Here is a 26193-nt window from a genome sequence, read left to right on the forward strand (position 1 = left end):
AAACCTTGTATTTTACGATTGCACAAACCTAGTTAAGGCCTTTTCCCAATCGGTCATTCGGGTCTCCAAACCTGAAACTTTGTTTTCTATATTTGGGCCTTGTTGTTAGAAACCCGGTGGCCCCATGGCCTTTTGTGGACCTTGGTTGCTCCACGAGAATTTGGGATGATTCTTCGAACCCGTATTGTAGGTGTTGTTGTATGGGTTCCCTTGAGTCCTCATGCTATTACCTACAAAATTGACGTTCTCAAGCGAAGATTCATCACCAATAGATATTAGGCAATCAGAGGGAGCATGTCCTCCACCACACCCAGTGCAAGTAATCATGGCCGCTACTTTGTTTGAAGTTAGACGATCTAACTTCTTACTCAGTGATTCCACATGAGCCGCCAACGAAGTCACTGCATCTATCTCATGAAGACTGGCCACATTTTTCTTCTCCCTGGCATCCCATTGGTAGATGTTTAACCCCATTTCTTCAATTAATTGATGGGCCACACTGGGAGTCTTGATACCTAAGGTACCTCCTGCTGCCGCATCCAATAGTTACCTTGTACTCGGACTCAAACCATTGTAAAAGGTCTGAACAATCATCCACTCCGGGAATCCATATTTTGGGTATTTTCTCAGGAGCTCCTTGAACTTTTCCCACGTCTCAAATAGAGACTCCAATTCCAATTGTATAAAGGATGAGATCTCATTCCTAAGCTTTGTAGATTTTCCAGGAGGGAAATAACGACCAAGAAAAGCTTCTACTATCTCCTCCCATGTGGTAATTGATTCTCTAGGTAATGAGTATAGTCACTGCTTCGCTCTCCCTTTCAAGGAAAATGGGAAGGCCCTCAACTTGATGGCATCATCCATTACCCCATTTATCTTCAGCATATCACACACCTCGAGAAAGTTCTCTATATAACTGTTTGGATCCTCATCGGCCAAACTATTGAACTGCGTGGATTGTTGTAACATATGGATGAATGTCGGTTCAGCTCGAAGTTCTGAGCTGTAATCGGGGGATGCACAATGCTCGATTGTGTCCCCAATACTGAAGGTCTGGCATAATCGGATAATGTCTGATGCTGCTCATTCTGTTCTGCCATGTTTTCAGATTCTTCTACTTCCAAATAAGTGTACGTTCAAGTTCGGGATCTCCTTCAATCAATAAGGAGGGATTCCCTCAGGTCATAACCTAGAGCTACACCAAACGAAAGGAAACAAAAATCAGAATGATGATAGAATAAGAAAATATGAAATAGAATGAATAAATGAATAGCTAAGAAAATCAAAGTGCAAAGTATTTCTAAATGCCTACTCCCCGGCAACAGCGCTAAAAACCTGACACGTCAGAATATGCGTGTACACCGCAAGTGCACGGGTCTCAAAGTAATAATCCCAGATGAGTGGATATCGTATCCACAGAGAGTAGGGAATATGATTGCTTTCCCGCAAGTGTACGGAATCACCAAGTAATACTTCATGTGAAGACACGAGGATCGTATTCCGCTGGGCTAAGGATCTCCTATTACTCCTTCTCGAGCTATTATCTAGCCTAAGATCTCAAGTGAGGGAATTTACTCTACTAGGTGCAATTAAAACTAAAACAAGATTATCAACAACTTAGAGAGAACAAGCAATAAGCAAGCAAGAAACTCAATGTAATGCAAAGGCCTATGGATGCGGATCCCCTTGAGGGGTTATCATGAAACATTGATGATGAATAAAAGATGCAAGGGTAAAATGGACCTTGAGATTCCAAGATTAGAATAACCCCAATTTCTCGGCGATTGAACCCTAATCCCATACGAACATAGATAGGAATTTCTTCCAAATCCACATTCCTATGATTGCATTAAATATGAGGAAATCTCACTTATGAGTAAGCCTACTCTTCTTTGGCTTATACCTACATGGAGGGGTACCAAACACCTGATTTCTCAGTGTGATGATACAAGTATACCCTTCTAATCCATTCATAATCTAATATATGCGAGCAAGTAACATCTACATGCATCACTCATAAAAGAGCTACGGATTTCTCCTTAGTGTAGCACTTAGCATGAAAACAATGTATAAATCTCAAAATTACCCAGACATGGAATTAATAAGTAATCATCCAAAATACATGATAAAGCCCCCAAGGTTCACCAACACCTGGTGGCCTTGGGGGTCTAGTGTGTCATCATCCCACAACAAGCAATACAATTAAGTGAAACACAAAAGAAAAAGCATAAGTGACACTCCCTAGATGAAATGGTGGAGGAGGAGGTAGAATATATGCTGAATGACGCTTCCCTAGCCAAAGGAATGCCGAATGACGCTTCCTCTAGCCGCGGGTCTCCTTCCTTCAAATCGTGGTAGATCTCCCCTTGAATGATGTTACCTTCTTGCCTTCAGAGTCTTGGACCTTGGCCTTGAATGATCTCCTAGCTTCCTTGCCCTTCTTCTCCTTCCCAAGGTCCCCCCAAAGCCTCTCAAGTGGTCTCCCAAAATAATCCCAGCAAAAAGCCCTTTGTTCTGCCCTAAAAGTCAGTATTTATACCCCCCATGATATGCGGGTCGTATAGGAGTTGTATGGGGGTCGGATAGCACTCAAAAACCCTGGATTCGTGTTTCATACAAGGTGCATACGGCCCCATATACTGGGTAGTATGGAAATCTGGGCAGACAACTCCAAATCATTCCTCTGCTATAGTGTATATGGCCCCCATACTGGGTAGTATAGGGGGGTATCAAATTTCTGTTTTCTTGTCTTTTCGCCTAAATGATATCTTCTTATTCTCCATGGCTTCCTTATGCCCTACAAAGTAAATAGTAGATTATTAAGCGCAAAACGGGCATCAAACCTCACAAAATACATGCAAAGTGAATACGATATATATATATATATATATGAAAACACCTACATTTAGGCACTTATCAAATATCCCCACACTTAAGCATTGCTTGTCCCCAAGCAAACAACTCATGAAAAACAAAGAAAATGAAAAGTGGCTAAATGCATTACCTTTGGCAGCAAGCAAATATAAGACTCCAAAAGCAATGGACAATGATACATGGATGTTGAGTTATAGTCAATAAGCATAATAAAAATATCCTGTCTCACCCCTTATATGTCTGTGCCATGTAAGTGAATCTTATATCTCATTTGCCCTAATCTGTTCTAGCCTAAGGACTTCAATCAGTACAGCTCTAGATTCTAATCACTCCACTTACAAAGAATACTATGTCTTAAACTACTAAGTGCTACTTCAATGGCCAAGTAAGATCCTTCTAATTCTATAGCTCAAAACTAAATCCACTTTCATCTCAAAACCTTTGGTAGGTACTCAAAAAAATCACTATGGTTTTTATTTTAATTTCATCATTCATTTCTTTTTTTTTCGAGTCAAACTAACATAGACTGCACAAACATCATTTTGAAATCTTTCTGGAGAGTGCACATGCTGGTTAGGCACAAGAGCCACCCAACTACTCGATTACAGTCTACATATACGCATTCATGCTTCAGTAGTAGAGGAATACTGACATAGACTCATTTTTTTTCTTTTTTTCTTTTTTTCTTTCTTTTTTTCTTTTTTTATTCATTTCATTTCATTTTTTTTTCTTTTTTTATTCATTTCATTTCATTTTTTTTTTACATTCACCCTAGATCACATCTTCAAAGTACTCTACATGACACAAAACTAGGATTAGCTCAACAAGTCTTAGAAGTTCTTAAGAGTCCATTTAAAGATAGAACTTAGTATTCTAAGGCCAAGTACTTAAAGTAGTGTGTTACGCATACAAGAGAGTTAAAGTAGTCATGTTGGCTATTCCCAGGGCATCGGCAAAAAAATCCAGTGCACATGACAATACTTGGGGTAAAACAGGATTCAATAAAGCATAAAAACAAGTAACTCATATCAATCATTGATCCAAGCTAAAAGAATCTTACAAGAATGAAACTCTCTTAGTGTTGTAATGGCAAGAACCGGGCCATACGGCCCCATACGGCTCGTATGGGGGTCGTATGGCCTAAGAAGCCTTCTTGGGTGTTCTGGATGGTGTCACAGATGGCCCAGTATGGGGGGCAGTATGGGGGGCCATCTGGGACAGAGCCGAAGCTCTGTTTGGTGCCCCACATGGCACAGATGGCCTCCATACGGGTTATGGATGGCAGCATGACTAAAATTTGCTCTCTAAACCCCAAAATCCTTCTTAAAATGATGTAAAAATGATATGGAAAGCTTGAAGACTTCTCCAAAAATGAATGAAATGAATAAAACAACAATCTAGCACATGAATTAACACCTAAACATGAGTTTCTCAAGAAGTTGCACAAATACACCACAATTAGAACGACGAGAGCAATGTGCCAAGTGTGGGAGCAGAACTTATTCAAAAGAAACACAAGTCTAAGAAATATGAAAAGTGAAATGAACTATAAACTAAAATATGAAAAATGAAAGAAAACACCACCGAATGCTTGGGTTGCCTCCCAAGAAGCGCTTGTTTAACGTCACGAGCCTGACATACCTCATTCCTTACCTCATGGGGGCTCAAAGAGTTTGAAACCACCCCTGGTTTCCCTTGTAGTGTTGTTTCTTCCCGGTAAATTCAGTGATAACATTGAGAAGACCTCGAATTGTTCATCTGTAGAGAGGGGTGAAAAATTTACCTTTCCTCCACAAGATGAGGGGTGATGAAGCTTGGTACCTTTCTTTTTTCTCCCATGAATCTCCCTCCACATTTTCTTCATAAATGATTCTTTTTTCTCTTTTTCCTTAGCTTTAGTACAGGACAACCTCTCTTTTAGTTTCTTCAAGTTGTCAATTTGAGGACAGTAGTGAGTTTCTTCTTGTTCTTCATTCTCCAACTCTCCTAAATACTCATCCAAAGGGTTTATAGAGAGCACCTCCTGCACACAATCAGAAATCAACCTATCAGTTTCATCAATAAAGTAAAGTGTATCATCATGATCTAAAGAATGTTTCATAGCATCCTGCAGAGTGTACATCACTTCCTCTTCTCCGACTCGTAACGTTAATTTTCCTCCTTTCAAATCAATTAAGGCACCCGAGGTGCTGAGGAATGGTCGGCCAAGAATCAGTGGTATCTCCACATCCTCATCTATGTCCATGATGACAAAATCTACAGGAAAAACATATTTCTCCACTCGGACAATCACATCTTCAATAATCCAACGAGGTTTTCTTGTTGATCGATCCGCCAATTGTAAGGTCATCCTCGTGGGCCGCAACTCATCCAAGCTAAGTTTCAAATACATGGTGTAAGGCATAACATTTATGCATGCCCCCGAGTCCGTTAGAGCATTTTCTTGGATTCCACCTTCAAGCATACACGGGATAATGAAGCTTCCCGGATCTTTCAACTTTTGTGGGAGTTTCTTTTCTAAAATAGTTAAACAATTCCCCATAAGTGCAACCGTGCCTTCTTCCTCCAACTTTCTCTTGTTCGTGAGGAGCTCTTTTAAAAACTTGGCATATTACGGCATTTGAGTCAATGCTTCAACTATCAGGATGTTCAGGTGGAGTTGTTTGAAGATGTTGATGAATTTTCTGAAGCGAACATCCTCCTTGTCATGCTTCAATCTGGTTGAATAAGTGATTGAAGGGTTGTACTCGGATGATTTTAATGGTCCTTGTTGTAGGGGCTTGTCATTTCTACCCTGATTTTTGTCTTAACTATTTTCTTCAACTAGCTTGGGGTCTTCCCCAGAGGCTACCCCACTTTTCTTGACACTTGGGCCCACTTCGACCCTTGTCTCCACTTGCCTCCTGCTTCTAAGAGCAATGGCCTTTAAGTGCTTCCTTGGGTTATCTTCCGTGTTACTTGGATGACAACCTAGAGGATGTTCAGAATGTGCCTTCACGAGTTCCCCTACTCGATGCTCAAGAGATTTTACAGAAGCTTAGAGGTTTCTCAAAATAGAACATATCTCACTGAACTGTTCAGCGTGGTGAGTGAGCTGAGCATTTACCTTGCCAAATTGTGCATCCATGCTAGTATTTAGGCTATTGAACCTGTCATTAGTACTGAGCATGAACTTGGCAAGGACCTCTTCAGTGGAAAACTTCTTCTCAAAGGCTGGTTGTTGAAATTAAGATCCTTGAGGTGGTGCACCTCTTTGTTGATGGCATTGATTCCATGCAAAATTAGGGTGTTCTTCCAACCCGGATTGTAAGTTGAGCTATACGGGTTCCCTTGATTTTGTTACCCTCCAATGTAGTCAACATTTACAATGGATGCAACGGATAAGCTAGAAATTGGACATTGGGCTGCATCATGCCCATAACTACAAGTGCTATAATTCATCACTGATTCCAACCTCAAAATACTGCCCATAAGAAGATCAAGCTTTTGCGTCAACACATCGACCTTTGCGGCCAAGGCATCATTGCTACTAACTTCATAGATCCGGGTAGTCTTTTGTGTAGATACTCTTGAGGCCCAATGTGATTCATTGCTTACCATAGACTCAAGTAATTGCTCGGTCTCATCGGGATACTTGTTGGTAAGGGAACCACCCGCCGCGGCATCAATGAGTTGGCGAGTAGCATAATTCAGCCCGTTGTAAATGATTTGTACTCGCATCCATGAGGCAAAACCATGATGGGGGCACCTTTTAAGGAGATCCTTGAATCTCTCATAATTTTCAAACAATGTTTCGGACTCCCCTTGTTTAAAGGCTGCAATTTCTTGCCTCAACTTTGCCACTTTGCTTGGCAGAAAAATACCTCCCAAGGAATTTCTCAACCATATCCTTCCATGTTTTTATAGACCCCGGAGACAATGATGTAAGCCAATGATAAGCTCTGTCTCTCAAACTGAATGGAAATAGTCTCAAACGGATAGCATCATCCGACACCCCATTAATCTTGAATGTAGAGCAAATTTGGAGGAACCGGGAAAGGTGGTCATGTGCATCTTCATTTGCAAGACCATTGAATTGAACCGAGTTCTTGACCATGCCGATTGTACTTGCTTTAATTTCAAAGTTGTTGGATGCCACGGATGGTTCTTGAACACTAAACTCATCACCCGTGAATTGGGGTCTTTCATACTCAAATAGGGTGTGTTGCTCTTCGTCCATGATTGAAGACTCTCTATCCTCAATTTCAATGTTCTGTGTACCCGACCCTTCACCAACTTCTCTCATTCTCTGATGTAAAGTTCTTTCAATATCACTACCCAGCAGAATCAAGGTCGATGGATTTGAACGTGTCATGCACAGTACCATGTAAAACCAAGAAAGATGATAGAAAGTTAAGATCAAAGGAAAAGAAAAATAACAATAACAAATGAGTAAAGAATTGAATGGCTAGAGTAATAATCTAAAAGTTTCCTAGAATTCATTAAAGGTCCCCGGCAACGGCGCCAAAAACTGGATTGCTTCCCCGCAAGTGTACGTGATCGCCAAGTAATACCTCATGTGAAGACACGAGGATCGTATTCCACGGGGCTAAAGATCTCCTATTACTCCTTCTCGAGCTATTATCTAGCCTAAGATCTCAAGTGAGGCAATTTACTCTACTAGGTGCAATTAAAACTAAAACAAGATTATCAACAAATTAGAGAGAACAAGCAATAAGCAAGCAAGAAACTCAATGTAATGCAAAGGCCAATGGATGCGGATCCCTTGAGAGGTTATCATGAAACATGGATGATGAATAAAAGATGCAAGGGTAAAGTGGACCATGAGATTCCAAGATTAGAACAACCCTAATTTCTCAGCGATTGAACCCTAATCCCATACGAACATAGATAGGAATTTCTTCCAAATCCACATTCCTACGATTGCATTAAGTATGAGGAAATCTCACTTACAAGTAAGCCTACTCTTTTTCGGCTTAAACATACATGGATGGCTACCAAACGCCCGATTTCTCGGCGTGATGATACAAGTATCCCCTTCTAATCTATTCATGATCTAATACATGCGAGCAAGTGACATCTACATGCATCACTCATAAAAGAGCTACAGATTTCACCTTAGTGTAGTACTTAGCATGAAAACAATTGATTAAATCTCAAAATTACCCAAGCATGGAATTAATAAGTAATCATCAAAAATAAATGATAAAACCCCCCAAGGTTCACCAACACCCGGTGGCCTTCGGGGTCTAGTGTGTCATCATCCCACAACAAGCAATACAATCAAGTGAAACACAAAAGAAAAGCATAAGTGACACTCCCTAGATGAAATGGTGGAGGAGGAGGTAGAATATATGCCGAATGACGCTTCCCCCACCAAAGGAATGCCGAATGACGCTTCCTCTAGCCGCGGGTCTTCTTTATTCAAATCGTGGTAGATCTCCCCTTGAATGATGTTACCTTCTTGCCTTGAGAGTCTTGGACCTTGGCCTTGAATGATCTCCTAGCTTCCTTGCCCTTCTTCTCCTTCCCAAGGTCCCCCCAAAGCCTCTCAACTGGTCTCCCAAAATAAGCCCAGCAAAAAGCCCTTTGTTCTGCCCTAAAAGTTAGTATTTATACCCCCCATGATATACGGGCTGTATAGGAGTTGTATGGGGGTCGGATAGCACTCAAAAACCCTGGATTCGTGTTTTATACGAGGTGCATACGGCCCCGTATACTGGGTAGTATGGAAATATTGGCAGACAACTCCAAATCATTCCGCTGCTACAGTGTATATGGCCCCCATACTGGGTAGTATAGGGGGTGGTATCAAATTCCTGTTTTCTTGTCTTTTCGCCTAAATGATATCTTCTTATTCTCCATGCCTTCCGTATGCCCTATAAATCAAATAGTAGATGATTAAGCGCAAAACGGGCATCAAACCTCACAAAATACATGCAAAATGAATACGATATATATATATATGAAAAGACCTACATTTAGACACTTATCAGAATATAGACACTTAAATTGTTTCTTAACTAATGTGGAAGATGAATAGTGATATCTGTGACAAGATTCAATTCTCAAGAGTAAAAACAACAAGAAAGAAAGCACAAGTAAAGGAGAAGGTAAGGCAATCGATAAAGATGGGGTACCCGGGTATTGTTCCGCCTAGGACAATCGTTTCAAGTGCAAGAAACCTCTATTATGCTTCCTAATTAATGCAATAGTGAGTTGTGGAAATCCTTAATTGTATGGTCCCATATCTAAGGTCAACCATGCCTAACTCTATACATGTCTCGAAGGAGAAATCGAACAATCTCAACACCTCACACTCGTATAGAATTGCGATGTGCTTTAGGGATTCCAAATGATAAATCCTATTCCTATGTATAGACCTAACCCTTTGGTCCAGGTCAAAGATCTCTAGCAACAATTAAGCCATAGATGCTAAAATCACTTCAACGCTTCACTCCGTTGTACTCGCAACTAAGCCCCAGCAGAAGGACATCCCTTAGCCCATTCACTCTACTATGACCGCAAAGAACTTTTGGAACGTGGAGGTAGGATAGATCATACCGGAGGGGAAAGGGGACGCTCCGCTATCTCTCGACTCATCCTCTCAGCCCTCTCTAATCTAGCGTTGTCTAACTCTCATGGTATGTCACTCACTCACAAGAGTTACCAAGAATAACTCTCAACCCTAGTGTCACTCTAGGGGAGTATTCATACAATCAAGCATACAAGATTGGAACTCACAATAAACATCAATTAACTAAAAGCATAATAAAGTGATTCAATAAAACAAATACATCCTAGGGTTCATAAATACCCAAGTACCCACTAAGGGTTTAGCTCTCCATGGAGCTGGATACAATCAATGAAACTGAATGTAAAAAACAAAGCATCCATAGAAAACCCTCTCGTTAGTCGTGGCGATGGTCTTGTGAAGAGTCCTCTACTCATTGTAAGGGTCCCTTTGTCCGGCATAGGATACACCTCCCCGGATCGGTGCCGAAGAAAGCTCTCCCACTAACCTTCTTCCAAACGGCGCCCGATGTCAGAGCCGTAGAACCTCTCCAAAGCCCTAGCCAATACCTCTCAAAACCATAGCCCGTGTGAGCGCCCCTGTGGATTTTTCACACGGCTGTGTGGAATTTCCACACGCCCGTGTGGATTCTCTGTTTTTCTTTTTTCTCAGCCGACTGTGAACAGTGCTGGTACAGCCTGAAATACTCCCGAATCCATACATTCATCGATTTAACACAAACGGGCACACATTTACATCATAGATCGCTTTACTTCTTCAATAATGGACATGTTGGTGGAGATCTTGTTCTATATGCACATGTCGGAATGCTTGAATGTACCTGCATAAAAGTAACATAACTACACACATATTAGAATTAAAACCCGAGAAAATTAATGCTCAACATAAGGAAAAAACACTTTGTATTCTTATCGCACAAGCACTTATCAGCTTCACCTTTTCCCTCTGATATAATTTATCCTACCTCTATTTCCTCGAGTTCTTTACAGTCATAGTAGAGTGAATGGACTAAGGGAAGACCTTTTGCTGGGGCTTAGTTGTAGAGGCAACGGAGTGAAGCGTTGAAGTGATTTTAGCAGCTAGGGCTTTATTGTGACTAGGGACCTTCCACCTGGACCAAAGGGTTAGGTCTACATTTAGGAAGAGGATTTATCACTTGGAATCCCTAGAACTCATTGGGATTCTATGCGAGTGTGAGGTTGAGAGATTGTTCAATTTCTCCTTCGGGACATATATAAAGTTAGGCATGGTTGACCTTAGATTTGGGACCATGTATTGGAGGATCTCCATGACTCGTTAATGCATTAGTTAGAAAGCATAATAGAGGGTTTTGCACTTGAAATGATTGTCCTAGGCGGAACAATATCCGGGTACCCCATTCTTATTGATTGCCTTACCTTCCTTTTATGTGTGCTCTCTTTCTTGTCTCTTTTACTTTTGTTATGTTATATCTTGTCAAACAACTATTATTCACTTTATGCTTAGTTAAGAAACAATTTAAGTGTTTTTATTCCCTACTCCCTGTGGATACGATACCCACTCATCTGGGATTTATTACTTCGATAAATCCGTGCACTTGCAGGACATACACAAGAGGCATTTTGTCAGGACCGTGTGTCTTTAGATTTCCATGACTCATTAAACCTCAATTAGGAGTCATAATATTAGTCTTACACTTGAAACAATAGTCCTACGGTGAGCATTATCCAAGTAACCCATTTTAACATCGATTACCTCTCCTTCCTCCTCTTGCTTTCTCTTTTCTCTTTTACTTTTCTTTGCATTGATATGGTTAAGCAACATCACAACTTGGTTTCCACTCTATCTAGATATCAATACTTTGTGCTTCTGGACAACTATCCCCTGTGGATTTAGCTATCCACTCACCGGGCTATTTTTAATACTTTTATGACTCGTGCACTTACGGTACACACACGCAAGGGGTGTGTCAAGTTTTTGGCACTTTTACTGAGGAATAGATGTTTTCGATGCATTTGCACTTTGCTATTTTATCCATTCATCACTTCTTCTATTTCACACTTTTTTCTTCCATCATTCTAATTCATTTTCTTTCTTTAATTGCAGCTCCAGGTATGACCTAAGGCAACCTTTCGACATTAGTTGAAGATGATTTAGACATTGGAAGTAGAACTCATAGATGGGGAGAGGAACCTATGTAAGAATAGACAAATAAAGCTGAGATAGAAGTTGAAGGGTCTGATAATATGGCAGAACAGATGAGCAATATGGGACACTCTTAGATTATGCAAGATCTACCATTCTTGGAACATAATCTAGCATTGTGAGGTGACAAATTACAGTTCAGAGTTTTGAGTTCAAGCAAGGCTTCATCCAGATGTTTGACAAGGTCCCCTTGCGTATATCCCGCAAGTGCACAGGTTTGTTGAAGTAATAATCCCGGATAAGCGGGTATCGAATCCACAGGGAGTAGGAAATAAAAACACTTAATTCGCTTCTTAGCTATGTGAAAGATCAATAGTGATAAGTGTGACAATGATTCAATTCTCAAAGGTAAAAGCAACAAGTAAGAGAGCACGAGTAAAGGAGAAGGTAAGGCAATCATAAAGATGGGGTACTCGGATAATGCTCCGCCTAGGATGATTGCTTCAAGTGCAAGAACCCTCCATTATGCTTCCTAATCAATGCAATAGTGAGTCGTGGAAATCCTTCATTACATAGTCCCAAATCTAAGGTCAAGTATGCCTAACTCCACACATGTCCCTAAGGAGAAATCGAACAATCTCAACACCTCGCACTCGCATAGAGTTGCAATGAACTCTAAGGATTCCAAGTGATAAATCTCTTCCTAATTATAGACCTAACCCTTTGGTCCAGGTGGAAGGTCCCAAACAACGATTAAGCCCTAGATACTAAGATCACCTCAACGCTTCACACCGTTGCACTCGCAACTAAGCTCCAGCGGAGGGTCATCCCTTAGACCATTCACTCTATTATGGCCGCAAAGAACTCGAGGAACGGAGGTAGAATCTATCACATCGGAGGGGAAAGGGGACGCTCCTGTACCTCTAGACTCACCCTCTCAATCCTCTCCAACCTAGCTTTGTCTAACACTCGTAGTGTGTCACTCACTCACAAGGTTACCAACAAGAACTCTCAACCCTAGTGTCACTCTAAGGGAAATGTTCATACAATCAAGCATTCAAGGTTGGAACTCATAATAAACATCAATTAATTGAAAGCATAATAAAGAGATTCAATTAAACGAATACATCCTAGGGTTCACAAAAACCCAAGTACCCACTAGGGGTTTAGCTCTCCATGGAGCTAAGTACAATCAAAGAAATAGAATGTAAAAGCAATGAATCCATAGTAAAACCCCCTCGATGGTCGTGTCGATGGTCTTATGGAGAGTCCTCTACTCGTCATATAAGGATTCCCTCATCCGGTATAGGATACGCCTCGACGGAAGCTCCCCTACCAACCTTCTTCCTAAGGAATGACGATGTCAGAGCCGTAGAACCTCTCCAAAACCCTGGCTAATACCCCTCAAAACCCTAGCCAAAGCCCTCTCTCAAGTTGGGGAAAAGATGGAGAAGAGAATGCTGAAATCAGGGCTGAATCGGCTTTAAATAGGGCTGGAGTCTGGCGACTACACGGGTCTGTGGATTTTTCACATGCCCATGTGGAATTTTCACACGGGCGTGGATAATTTCCACACGCCCGTGTGGATTCTCTGAATTCCTGTTTTCTCGGCCGGCTATGAACAGTGCTAGTACAGTACTTTGTTACATTACTTTGCTGTAGTGCTCTGCTACAGTATCCATCCTGAATAGCTTCCCGAATCCATACTTTCATCGGGGTAATGCAAACGGGCACACGTTCACGTTGTGGATCACTTGCTTCTTCAATGATAGACAAGTTGGTGGAGCTCTTGTTCTATGTGCATAAGTCGGAATGCTCGAGTGTGACTGCCCTTGTGCCCCTCCAAATAGATGTGCCAACTAGAATACGAGGAGGTTGGCACACACTCTAGCATCTCACACCCGACCTATGTCTTCAAGTTTGAACCTTAGCAAGATTTCCTCCAAAATCGGTGCATTACGATCCACATTGGCTTCTTTCCTTCATACTCGGCCTCACAACCCTACCTGCACGAAAGTAACATAAAAACACACATATTAGTGTAAAAACCCGAGAAAAGTAATACTCAACATAAGGAATGAACGCTTCGCATTCATATCGCACAAGCACTTATCAAACTTCACCACACTTAAGCTTTTGCTTGTCCTCAAGCAAAAAAATTAGACGATTCGTGCATAGATGAAGGAAATATTGGAAGTGCTTGGCCTTAGGTTCACCAAAGTGTACAGAGAGAGCATTCTACAAGTAAGGGAAATTTCAACATTAAATACATCAAAGTTCTAGCTAAAAACTTGAATCAAAAAGGAAAACAAACCCGAAATCGTGTACGTGTGTGAACTCACTCAAAACAGCCCAAGGTATACTCCTCCAAGTTCTAAGTACAAGGGACTTATTTATCTATAAAAGTGACAACAATTTCAAAGATGGTAGTAGCTTCACACATCCTCTAAGGTAGCCTTTTCCAAAGTGGTCGCTAAGGTTGCTTTCACACTTTCGAGGTGGTAGCTCTTTCTACTGGAGTGGTAGCTTTCACTCATCCTATGAAATAGCTCTTTCTCGCATTAGGGCATAGCTAGTATCCGACTTATGAGAGTAGCTTCATACTTCATAGGTGGTAGCTCTTTCCATCCAACAAGCACAAATAAACAATAAAACTATTTTGTTCCTTCTTTTCATTTTTTTTTTCAGAATTTAACACAAGAAACAACTATAACTAGTCCTTTTAACATCGAACATGAGTTTCCAATAGAGTTTAAAGAGTGAGTAGTGCACTGAGTGTAAATCAGGTAAAAATTCCTAGAAATTCAAGCAAGAAATAGAGCATGAAAACATTCAATGTTAAAATTTTCTCCTAAACTCAAGAATACAATCATTGTAACTAAGGTGAACCGCCATTGGCTATGTGAGCATGTATATCAATCAAGAACAATAAAAAGGATGTGTGCACTATGAAACTCCCCCCCACACTTAAGTTGTATATTGTCCCCAATGTACACATGCAAGCTCACTCAAAATATATAAATGAAGTGCAAATATGGGAGAAGCAATCAAAACAAGACTCCCCTGACTCCTAGTGTCGCGTTTGATGGAGCTAAGTCCTTGGGAGTAATGTTCTGACGGGTTGTGAAGCTCACACGGCCAAGTGTCAAAGTACTTTGGCCGTGCCCTTGACTAAGTCTCAGTTCCCATGATGACAAGGCCATCTGCACGCATACACGAGAAGGTTCAGTGAAGCTCAATAAAAACAAAATATCTCGAGTATATATAAAAGATAGATAATGAATACAACTTGAGATGCAAAATGAAAATAAACTCAGAAGGAGAGTACTTTCTGGGTGAACAAGTCTAGAAATAAAATGCATAAAAGGAAAATAAAGTAAAGTGAAGTGCCGGTGTCACCCACGGGCTCCGGTGCTACTGCTGGTGGTGCTAAATCGAAGGGTGCTGGCGGAAGTGGTGAGGGAGATGCCGGAGGAGGTGGTGGGGGAACCAGTGGCCTGCCCATCAGTAGCCGCTGTATCATGTCGAAACGGTCTAATATCTCAGTATACTGCACTGGCTGGGTAGCTCAGAGCTTCACTATCTCGGTCCGAATCTCACCGACATAGCTCTCGAGCCTCTAAATACGGTCATAAGCTCAACGACCCTGTGCTGCGAGGGGTTCGGGAATCTGTCGAGAACCCTCCGCAGTATCTCCTCCACTCCTGGCGGTCTCTGGGGTAGCTGTAGCAATAATATAGACCCCTGGCCCACATCTCCGTACCAACCCCATCATCCTGATCGTCTCAAACGCAAGAGGGGTAGGCAGAAATATCCTCTCAGCACCACGTAAAGCATCCCCCAAACCCATTCCCAAAATGAGTCTGGTGATGTAAGGGCCAGCAAATAATAAACCCACTCTCGAAGACTGACCCTGGTACTTCAAAATATCTGCTAATATGCACCCCAGGTGAATCAGTACATTGCGGGCCATGGAGTATAAAAAGAGGAAATCCTGCCTGGTCAGAGCAGCTGTGTTATGGGCTCGACCTGACACAGACCTACTGATAACTGCGTGCAAATACCTGTAGCTCAATCGGGATAGGCTAGTGGCCTTCGACATCCCCGGTTCATACTCCCCATGGCCACACAGAATCCTATACACATGATGCGGAGTCACTGATAATGGAAAATCCGCAGGCAACTGTCCATACTCCACTGTACTTGTATATGCGACATCATACAGGCCCATCAGAATCGAAAACTCAGTGACGCTCATGGAAAATGGATGTCCGAATGCCCAAAACTGTATCACCTCCATAGTGTCAAATCTCCCATGCATCAGATGAAACTCAAAAGACGCTAAAATCTCAAGCGTCAATGTGCGGTAAGCTAGCTCACAGATTGTCAGTAGTCTCCTCCAGCTTCCTACTGTTAGCATCTCATCAATCTCATCAGCTAACTTGTCACCCCGCTGAATATTTCTTAGCACCTGCAAATCCACAAAACGAGTCTGACCAAAACCAAGTGCTGAAAGTTTCTTAAATCGAGTCTAATGCTCGGGATTTGAGAAATCCATGTGTATTGGCTGGGGTGGGCTGAGTCTGAGACGCTTAACTTCGTTCTTCCTCACTCGAGGTGCCATATCTAGAGTACAAAAAGAGGAAAACAATCAAAGAAGCTCAAAAACAATATACTACAGAATTCCACACGGGCTTGTGGAAATTACCCACGCCTGTGTGGACCTTAAGGGCGTGAAAAAAAAAAACCAGCACGGGTACACAACAATTCTCAAGAATTCAACTTAAAACCACGTCTAGACGCTTTCTAAACATGCACCATGCATTTTTAAATGAAAATTCGTGCTCATGAAGACATTTAATCCATGAAAAACAAGGGTGGGCGAAGAAAAAAGGTTACCGATGAAATAAATGCAAAAACTATGAAAATCGGCACGATGTGCGATGAAAAATCCTGCTAAACAACGGTGATCGGTCGAGAAGATGATCAAAAGTAGTTTTCAGGTGACTGGAGATGAGGAATGAGATGGTTCACAAGGTTTTTAAGGAAAAAAATGCGTCTCTTGGAATTCTATGCATTCACATGGGCGTGTGGAAATTGTCCACGCCCGTGCGCCCCATTACAAGAGAGCCACAAGGGCGAACGCACGCCCCTGTGCGTTCTCGGGAAAACACTCCTTTAACTCTGACTGCTCTCGCACGGGCGTGTGGAAAATACCCACGCCCGTGCGCCCGACCCACAGGGGCAGCCGCACGCCCCTGTGGCTTCCCTGAACATCCGAGAAAATTGCCAAGTGTTCTACACGCCCGTGCAGAAATTCCGCACGGGAGTGGACATTCACATGCCCAACTCACAGGGGCAGCCGCACGCCCCTGTGTCTTCTCGGGATGGAGAAAACTCCTCTGCAGAGTTTCGCACGGGCGTGTGTAAATTACCCACACCGTTGTGTGGTTAACAAGGTCGCCCACAGGGGTGAGTCCACGACCCTGTGTGCTCTCGGGATAATCTGCCCAACTCTGCAGGAATTCACACGCTCATGCAGAAATTACCCACGGGCGTGTGACAATCGCATGGTCGTTTACAGGGGCAGCTGCACGCCCCTGTGCCTTCTCTGGATGAGCTCGCAATACAAATCCACGGGCGTGCGGAAATTCCACACGCCCGTGTGTCTTCACTGGATGCCTTAGAAAAACCGGCAGGCTCTGCATAAAATTTTTGAACATGTTCACACACTTAGAGCGTGCCTAGTATGCAAGTTTTACCAATGAAAAACATGGAATAAAGCTCAAACAGCATAGCTTCACCAGTTCCACATAAAAACACACGATTAATATTCAAAGTTCACAAGGAAATCTCAGCACAAGCATATAAAAATCAAGACACCAACACTTAACAATTTATTCATGCAAAACACTACATCATTCAACTAAGAAAAACAGTAACCACTTGGGTTGCCTCCCAAAAAGCGCTTGTTTAACGTCACTAAGCTTGACGTACTTTATCTTACCTCACGGGGGTTCATAGACGCAGGTTGTCCTCTTACCCATAGCTTTAAAGCATGATGTGCACAATCTCTTGAAAGTAGAGGGTGTATTATCGGGCTTGGGACCACTTAGCAATGATTCATCCAACTCCTTCCATTCACGGACGTCTCCAACAGCCTTGGAGTGTTTCTGGTGGCGTCTCCTAGCCCTCTTCATTTTCCGGAGCACCTTCTTCAGGATCCCCGGGGTAGATGGTATTTCTTCCGTGGCACCAAGCATCATTACTTCTTCATAATCCTCCTCTTGGTTGAACAAACCCTCGTATGGGTCCGGATTGAACATTTCCTGCATGTATTCATCAACAATCTCATCAGTAGTGTCTAGAAAGTATAAAGTATCATCAAAATCAAGGGAATGCTGCATGGCTTCAGCAAGGCGGTATGTGAGCTTGTCATCTCCAACTCTCAATGTGAGCTCTCCGCCATCCATGTCAATCAATGCCTTGGAAGTTCGCAAGAATGGTCTCCCAAGTATCAAGGATACATCCGCATCCTCATCGACATCTAGCACTACAAAGTCAACTGGAAAAATATACTTGTCCACCTTGACAAGCACGTCTTCAATGATACCTCTCGGATGTCGCACTGTTCGGTCCGCTAGTTGCAAATTCATCCGAGTAGGCCTAGGCTCTCCGAAGCCTAGCTTTTGAAAGAAAGTGTATGGCATGACGTTGATACTAGCCCTCAGTCCGCCAATGTCATTTCCTCACCTAAATTGCCAATATTACATGGAATGATGAAGCTTCCGGGGTCTTTCTTCTTGTTTGGCATGTTCTTTTGCAATACCACCGAGCATGAAGCATCTAAAATCACTGAAGCACTTTCCTCCAACTTCCTCTTGTTAGTCAACAAGTCTTTCAAGAACTTCGCATACTTAGGCATCTGGGCCAATGCCTCAACAAAAGGAATATTGATGTGGAGTTGCTTGAACAAACTCAGGAACTTCTTGTATTGTTCATCCCCTTGGTCATTTTTTAATCTAGAGGGATAAGGGATTCTTGGCTTGAAAGGTGGGGGTGCCACCTCTTTCTCTTTGCTTGTCCCCTCTTCTACCTCTATAACCTCGGGTGTGTGTTCTTTTGGCTTCTCACTAGGAAGCCTACCTTCAACCTCACGACCACTTCTCAAAGTGATCGCCTTCACATGCTCTCTAGGGTTGGTCTCTATATTGCTCGGCAAGCTTCCATGTGGCCTTTCGGAGAGAGACTTCACAATATTCCCCACCTGATTTTCAAGGTTATGCAAAGAGGCGGTGTGGTTGCGAAGTGTAGCCTCGACTGATTCAAACCTTGTACTTGTAGATTGCACAAATCTAGCCGAGTGCTTCTCTAAGTCAGTCATTCGGGTTTCCGAACCTGAGACTCTGTTTTCCATCTTAGGGGCTTGTTGTTGTTGGGATGATTCTTCCAAACCGAATTTGGGATGATTTTTGTTGTTGTTGTTGTTTCCCATGAGAAATTGGTATGATTCTTCCAAACCGAATTGTAGGTATTGCTATATGGGTTTCCTTGATGTCTCATGCCATTACCGACAAAATCAACGTTCTCCACCGAAGAACCATCACCAATAGAGATTGGGCAATCGGAGGGAGCATGTCCTCCACCACGCCCTTTGCATTTAGTCATGGTTGCCACTCTATTTGAAGTTAGAAGATCTAACTTTTTACTCAAATTTTCCACTTGAGCCTCCAATGAAGTTACCGCATCTATTTCATGGAGACCGGCCACCTTTTTCTTCTCCCTAGCATTCCATTAATAGTTGTTTAGCCCCATTTCTTCAATTAACTGATGGGCCTCATTTGGGGTCTTGCTACCTAAGGTACCTCCTACTGCCGCATCCAAAAGTTACCTTGTACTCGGATTCAAACCATTATAAAAAGTCTGAACAATCATTCACTCCGGGAATCCGTGTTGCGGTCACTTTCTCAGGAGCTCCTTGAACCTTTCCCATATCTCGAATAGAGACTCTAATTCCAACTGAACAAAGGATGAGATCTCATTCCTAAGCTTTGCAGATTTTCCGGGAGGAAAATAACGGGCAAGAAAGGCTTCTACCATCTCCTCCCATGTGGTGATCGATGCTCTAGGTAATGAGTGTAGCCACTGCTTCGCTCTCCCCTTTAGGGAAAATGGGAAGGCTCTCTACTTGATGGCATCATCCGTCACTCCGTTTATCTTCAGCATATCACACACCTCGAGAAAACTCTCTATATGATTGTTTGGATCCTCATCGGCCAAACCGTTGAACTGTGTCGATATTCGATTGTGTCCCCAACACTGAAGATCTGGCATAATCGGATAATGTTCACTGTCGCTCATTCTGTTCTGCCATGTTTTCAGATCCTTCCACTTCAAAATCAGCTAAATTAGACTGTTCTTTCACAGGCTCTTTCCCTTTTCTTCTAAGTGTACGTTCAAGCTCAGGATCTCCTTTAATCAATATTGAGGGATTCCCTTGGGTCATAACCTGGAGCTGCACCGAAAAAGAAAGAAAAAGAAATCAGAACGACGATAGAATAAGAAGATATGAAATATAATGTATGGTGAAATAGCTAAGAAAACAAAGTGCAAAGTATCTCTAAACGGCTACTCCCCGGCAACGGCGCTAAAAACTCGATAAGGTCCCATTGCGTGTATCCCGCAAGTGCACGGGTTTGTCGAAGTAATAATCCTGGATGAGCGGGTATCGAATCCACAGGGAGTAGGGAATAAAAACACTTAATTCGCTTCTTAGCTATGTGAAAGATCAATAGTGATAAGTGTGACAATGATTCAATTCTCAAAGGTAAAAACAACAAGTAAGAGAGCACGAATAAAGGAGAAGGTAAGGCAATCGATAAAGATGGGGTACTCGGATAATGATCCACCTAGGATGATTGCTTCAAGTGGAAGAACCCTCTATTATGCTTCCTAATCAATGCAATAGTGAGTCGTGGAAATCCTTTATTACATAGTCCCAAATCTAAGGTCAACTATGCCTAACTCCATACATGTCCCGGAGGACAAATCAAACAATCTCAACACCTCGCACTTGCATAGAGTTGCAATGAGCTCTAAGGATTGATAGTGATAGGCCTAACCCTTTGGTCCAGGTAGAAGGTCCCTAACCACGATTAAGCCCTAAATACTAAGATCACCTCAACGCTTCACTCCGTTGCACTCGCAACTAAGCCCCAGCGGAGGGTCATCACTTAGACCATTCACTCTATTATGGCCGCAAAGAACTCAAGGAACGGAGGTAGAGTCTATCACATCGGAGGGGAAAAGGGATGCTCTTGTACCTCTCGACTCACCCTCTCAACCCTCTCCAACCTAGCTTTGTCTAACACTCGTGGTGTGTCACTCACTCACAAGCTTACCAACAAGAACTCTCAACCCTAGTGTCACTCTAAGGGAAATGTTCATACAATCAAGCATTCAAGGTTGGAACTCACAGTAAACATCAATTAATTGAAAGCATAATAAAGAGATTCAATGAAACGAATACATCCCAGGGTTCACAAATACCCAAGTATCCACTAGGGTTTAGCTCTCCATGGAGCTAAGTACAATCAAAGAAATACAATATAAAAGCAATGAATCCATAGAAAAACCCCCTCGATGGTGGTGTCGATGGTATTGTGGAGAGTCCTCTACTCGTCGTCCAAGGATTCCCTCGTCCGGTATAGGATACGCCTCGATGGAAGCTCCCCTACCAAAACCCTAGCCGAAGCTGTCTCTCAAGTTGGGGAAAAGATGGAGAAGAGAATGCTAAAATTGGGGCTAAATCAGCTTTAAATAGGGTTAGAGTCGGGCGACTACACGGGTCTGTGGATTTTTCACACGCCCATGTGGAATTTCCACACAGGTGTGGATAATTTCCACACGCCCGTGTGGATTCTCTGAATTCCTGTTTTCTCGGCCGGCTGTGAACAGTGCTGCTACAGTACTTTGTCATATTGCTTTGCTGTAGTGCTCTGCTACATTATCCATCCTGAATAACTTCCCGAATCCATACTTTCATCGGGGTAACGCAAATGGGCACACGTTCACGTCGTGGATCACTTGCTTCTTCAATGATAGACAAGTTGGTGGAGCTCTTGTTCTATGTGCATAAGTCGGAATGCTCGAGTGTGACTGCCCTTGTGCCCCTCCAAATGGATGTGCCAACTAGAATACGAGGAGGTTGGCACACACTCTAGTATCTCACACCCGACCTATGTCTTCGCGTTTGAACCTTAGCAAGATTTCCTCCAAAATCGGTGCATTACGATCCACATTGGCTTCTTTCCTTCATACTCGGCCTCACAACCCTACCTGCACGTAAGTAACATAAAAACACACATATTAGTGTAAAAACCTGAGAAAAGTAATACTCAACATAAGGATTGAATGCTTCGCATTCATATCGCACAAACACTTATCAATGTTATAGTAGTCAACACAGTTTAATGGTTTGGCCGATGAGGATCTGAATAACCACATTGAGAATTTCTTAGAAGTGTGCAACTTGCTCAAGATTAATGGAGTCACGGATGATGCTATGAAGTTGATGGCATTCCCATTTTCCTTAAAGGGGAGAGTAAAGAAGTCGTTGCATTCATTGCCTAGAGCATCGATTAATACTTGGGAGGAGATGGTAGAAGCTTTCCTTTTCTGATTATTTAGACATCCGAGGGGCATCATTGAGGATGTACTTCTGAAAGTTGATAAGTGCATCTTTCTTGCAGACTTTGTGTTGTTAGATGTTGATGAGGATATCGAGGTTCCATTGATAGTTTTGATGTCATTCTTGCACACTTCCAAAGCTCTCATTGACATGGACAGTAGGGAATTGACACTAAGAGTTGGCGCTGACAAGCTGACATATAGCCTCACCGAAGCTATGCAGCATTCTCTTGATTTTGATAATACTTTGTATTTTCTTGACACCACTGACGAGTTGATTAATGACTATGTGCAGGAGATGCTATGTCTAGACCCATTGGAGGGGTGGCTCAATCAAGAAGTGAAGAATGAAGAAATTTTATCATTGGTCTAGAGGACAAGGTGCAACCTACCCCGGGATTCATGAAGATGATGATCCACAAGCTCAAGAGATCAATGAGACATCACAAGAAGCGCCCTATTGTTAGTGGGGACTAGCATTCGTGAAGTGAGGGTGATGAACCCTTGTGTGGTAACAAACTCAATAACTCCTCCTCTACCTTGCAAAAAGTGTGTTCATCATGCTTTCAAGTTGTATGTAGGAGGGCAACATTTATTCATGAACCCCCATGAGGTAAGGACAGGTACGTCAAGCTTTTTAGGAGGTAACCCAAGTCATTACTATTTTTCTAGGTCTTAGTTTAGTTTTTGCATAAATAAAAGTTTTTGTGTTGGTGTCTTGATTTTTACATGCTATTGTTGTATTTTTCGTGTGGATCGTTGGTGTTTATTTGTGCTTCTTAGTGACTAGCGATGTTTTAGGTCATTTGAGCATGTTGTCAAGGGTCTCTGGTCAGTTTTTTGTTGTATATTCAGCATCCATATAGTGTGTTAGTGTTGCAGAATTGTTCTACAGAGTTTGCAATTTTTTCTGTGGCATCCAGAGACAACACACACCCGTGTGGAATTTCCACATGGGCATGTGTTTCCGTTCAGAGCTCAACTTCTCCATCCCGAAAAAACATAGGGGCGTGTGAATGCCCCTGTAAGCGACCTTATGACAGTCACACGCCCATAGAAAATTTTCACACGAGCATGTGGATCTCTACAGAGTAAAAGGTCTCCATCTTGAGAAGACACAGGGGCGTGTGGATGCCCCTTTGGATGACCCTATGGGAGGCACACAGGCATAGGTAATTTCCACACATATGTGTAAAACTCTGCAGAGATAACTATCTATCCCAAGAGCACACTGGGGTGTGTGGCTGCCACTGTAAGCCCTCGTGTGAACTTCCACATGCCCGTGTGGAATTTCCGAAGGGGCTTGTGGAACACTTAAGAAATTTTTCTCAGGAGGACAGAGAAGCCAAAGGGCAGTGTGGGTGCCCCTGTGGGTCGGGCACATGGGAGTGGGCAATTTCCACACACCCATATGGAAGCGTTCAAAGGCCAAAATGGCCATCCTGAGAGCACACAGGGGCGTGTGGATGCCCCTATGAAGCTTCCCTGTAGAGGTGCACAGGCGTGGGTAATTTCCACACGCCCATATGGATGTACAGAACACAAAAGGCCACAGTTTTTCTTTATAATCTACTTATACCTTTCATTTTTAAATGTCTCCAAATTTAAAGAACACTTCCATTTGCTTTCCCGACCTTCTTGTAGTCTATTTAAAGAGATTTTGGGTTGTTTTCCGACCACATTCGAAGTTTTTGACTTCATTTTGTCGGTAAGCTTTCCTTTCTCTTTTTTCTTCACCAAGTCTTTTCTTTTGCTTAATGTGGTTGACTTTGCTTAGATTTCATGCTTATATTGCTGATGAATGAAAATAGAATAAATGTAGATGCATCTAAGATGATTTGTATGATTTTGTTGCTTGTGGCTGTGTGGCTGTCGCGCCCCAAAGATCCACACGGGCGTGTAGAATTTCTACACGACCATGTGGATTCCCACATAATAGGTTTTTAAGTTTAATTTGATCATTCTCTTTTTTCAATTCTTATAGGAATGGCTCCTAGATCGAAGAAAGTGGCCAGTAAGCGTCCCCGTAAGCCCTTTCCAGAGCATATGGAGTTTGTAATCCCCGTGCATCAGGTTCGGTTCGAGCAATTGTCGAAGCTTAAGTTCGGTCAGTCATGTTTTCCAGACTTAAGTGCATTGAGGTAGATTCAGTTGGAAGATGAGATGGCAGACGAGGTTTGAGGAGGAGTTGGAGGAGATTATTGTCCATATGTGAGCCTGCTATTCATATGATGACATTAGAGATGCTGGCATCTTTTGAGGTTGATCGATCTTATAGTAGTTCACTAGTATTGACTCTATTTAGTTTAGAGCTTTTGGACAGTACTACAACACCAGTGTTACATAGTTCTCTGTTTAACTTAGTTTGTACGATGAGGCCTACACCGACACTAAGGAGTATGAGTAGTTGCCAACCGATTATCCGGGTAGTTTGACTCCTCAGCGAGTATATCGTATGTTATGTGGACAGGGATAGTTCAAGACAGGGGTCTCCAAGGCGACATGCTTCTTCTGACCAGCATAGAGATATATCCATACCATTCTTAGTAGATCAATGAACAGTCATGGTGAAAGTATAGGAGTTTTGAGCATATAGGAGCTGTTGTACCTATACTCAAGGTTAAGAGCAAGCCACTATACTTGGGGCATATCACGGCTGAGTATCTGCATTACTAGGGCTAGTATGCTAGCGTGGTAGTATTATTCTCAGGCCCCTGCATCACTAGATTCATCATGGGGATTCGTTTGCTCGACGTGATCAAGGGGGTAGAGAAGATCATTGTGCCATCTCCCCTCAGCTTAGAGACAATACGACTGATAGGGATGATGTAGAGGTACAAAGAAAGAGCTTATGTGATGATTATGCCCCACCAGAGCCAGTAGAGGGGGAGGATGATGCCGCTGAGGGTTCACAGCTTGCTCTTGAGCCACAGTAGGAGCAAATAGAGACAGAGGCACACCCTGCAGCACAGGAGCTACCTCCAGTGTGGTTCTTTTCTCCATCTCTAGCCCATGATCACTTTGAGAGGCTCAAGAACACTGTGGAGTGCTACAGGTAGATCTGGCTAAGGTTCATGCGATACAGGCCGCGAACCACGCCGAGGTAATGGCTCGTCTCGACATACTACAACAGTTACTTGAGCGAGACGTGACATTACCCTTAGTTATGACACTCCAAGCTCCACCGACATCTCCAGCATCACCAACATCACCATCACCACCACTAGCATCACGCATAGCAGCAGTAGCACCACCAGCAAAGCAGGACACCGATGTTTGATGCGTCTTTATATTTCTTTGTCTTTATGATTTAGTATTTTATTTTTGTATCTTATTTTGGACTTGAATTACTCTGAAAGGTCTCTCCTTCTGAGTTTATCTTGTTGTTCCTTTTCCATTGTATCGAGTTGTATTTCATTTTCATATCTTTATAGACTCAATTTTATTTGTTTTATTGAGCTTTACTAAACCCCCTTGTGTGTACATGCATATGGTCTAGTGAGTTTTGGAATTGAGGAGTAGTCATTGTCACGGTCAATGTGGAATTCCACAGGGAATAGATTTTTATAAACAAGAAGTATTGGTAATTACCTAAGTACAAATCAATTGGTGATTGTGATTCCAACTATTAATAAAGATAAAAAAATTAAAAGAAAAAAGAAAATAGAGTAAGCAAGAGTAATTGGAAGAGGTAATTAATGGTATAGTGTACTTGGACAATGCTCACCTTAGGACTATTGTTCCAAGTACAAAACTAATATTATGCTTATCTAACTAAAGTTTAATGAGTCATGAAAATCCAAAGACACACGGTCTGAAACGTAAAGTCAACCTTGACTAGCTCTCTACACTATGCCCCATGTGGAAAGGGATACTCTCAACACCTCACACTGTGTGTAACTGCTTGAGGTTCTAGGGACTCCAAGTGATAAACCCTTGATAAGTGCTTGTTTATTAGTAATACAAAGTAT

The 26193-nt window shown here is 42.4% G+C and overlaps 3 non-coding genes across 3 annotated transcripts; all 3 read left to right on the plus strand.

The window, feature by feature from the left end:
- The first annotated feature begins 604 nt into the window (after positions 1-604).
- Positions 605-711, plus strand: LOC120268072. The gene has a single exon (XR_005538743.1). It is a non-coding gene; the product is annotated as a small nucleolar RNA R71 (small nucleolar RNA).
- Positions 712-6604: 5893 nt separating this feature from the next.
- Positions 6605-6711, plus strand: LOC120268155. The gene has a single exon (XR_005538824.1). It is a non-coding gene; the product is annotated as a small nucleolar RNA R71 (small nucleolar RNA).
- A 12767-nt stretch (positions 6712-19478) lies between these two features.
- LOC120268059 lies at positions 19479-19585 on the plus strand. The gene has a single exon (XR_005538730.1). It is a non-coding gene; the product is annotated as a small nucleolar RNA R71 (small nucleolar RNA).
- Positions 19586-26193: the final 6608 nt, after the last annotated feature.

This window comes from Dioscorea cayenensis, chromosome 8 (genome assembly GCF_009730915.1).
Source record: "Dioscorea cayenensis subsp. rotundata cultivar TDr96_F1 chromosome 8, TDr96_F1_v2_PseudoChromosome.rev07_lg8_w22 25.fasta, whole genome shotgun sequence".
In the NCBI taxonomy this organism is placed as follows: Eukaryota; Viridiplantae; Streptophyta; class Magnoliopsida; order Dioscoreales; family Dioscoreaceae; genus Dioscorea; species Dioscorea cayenensis.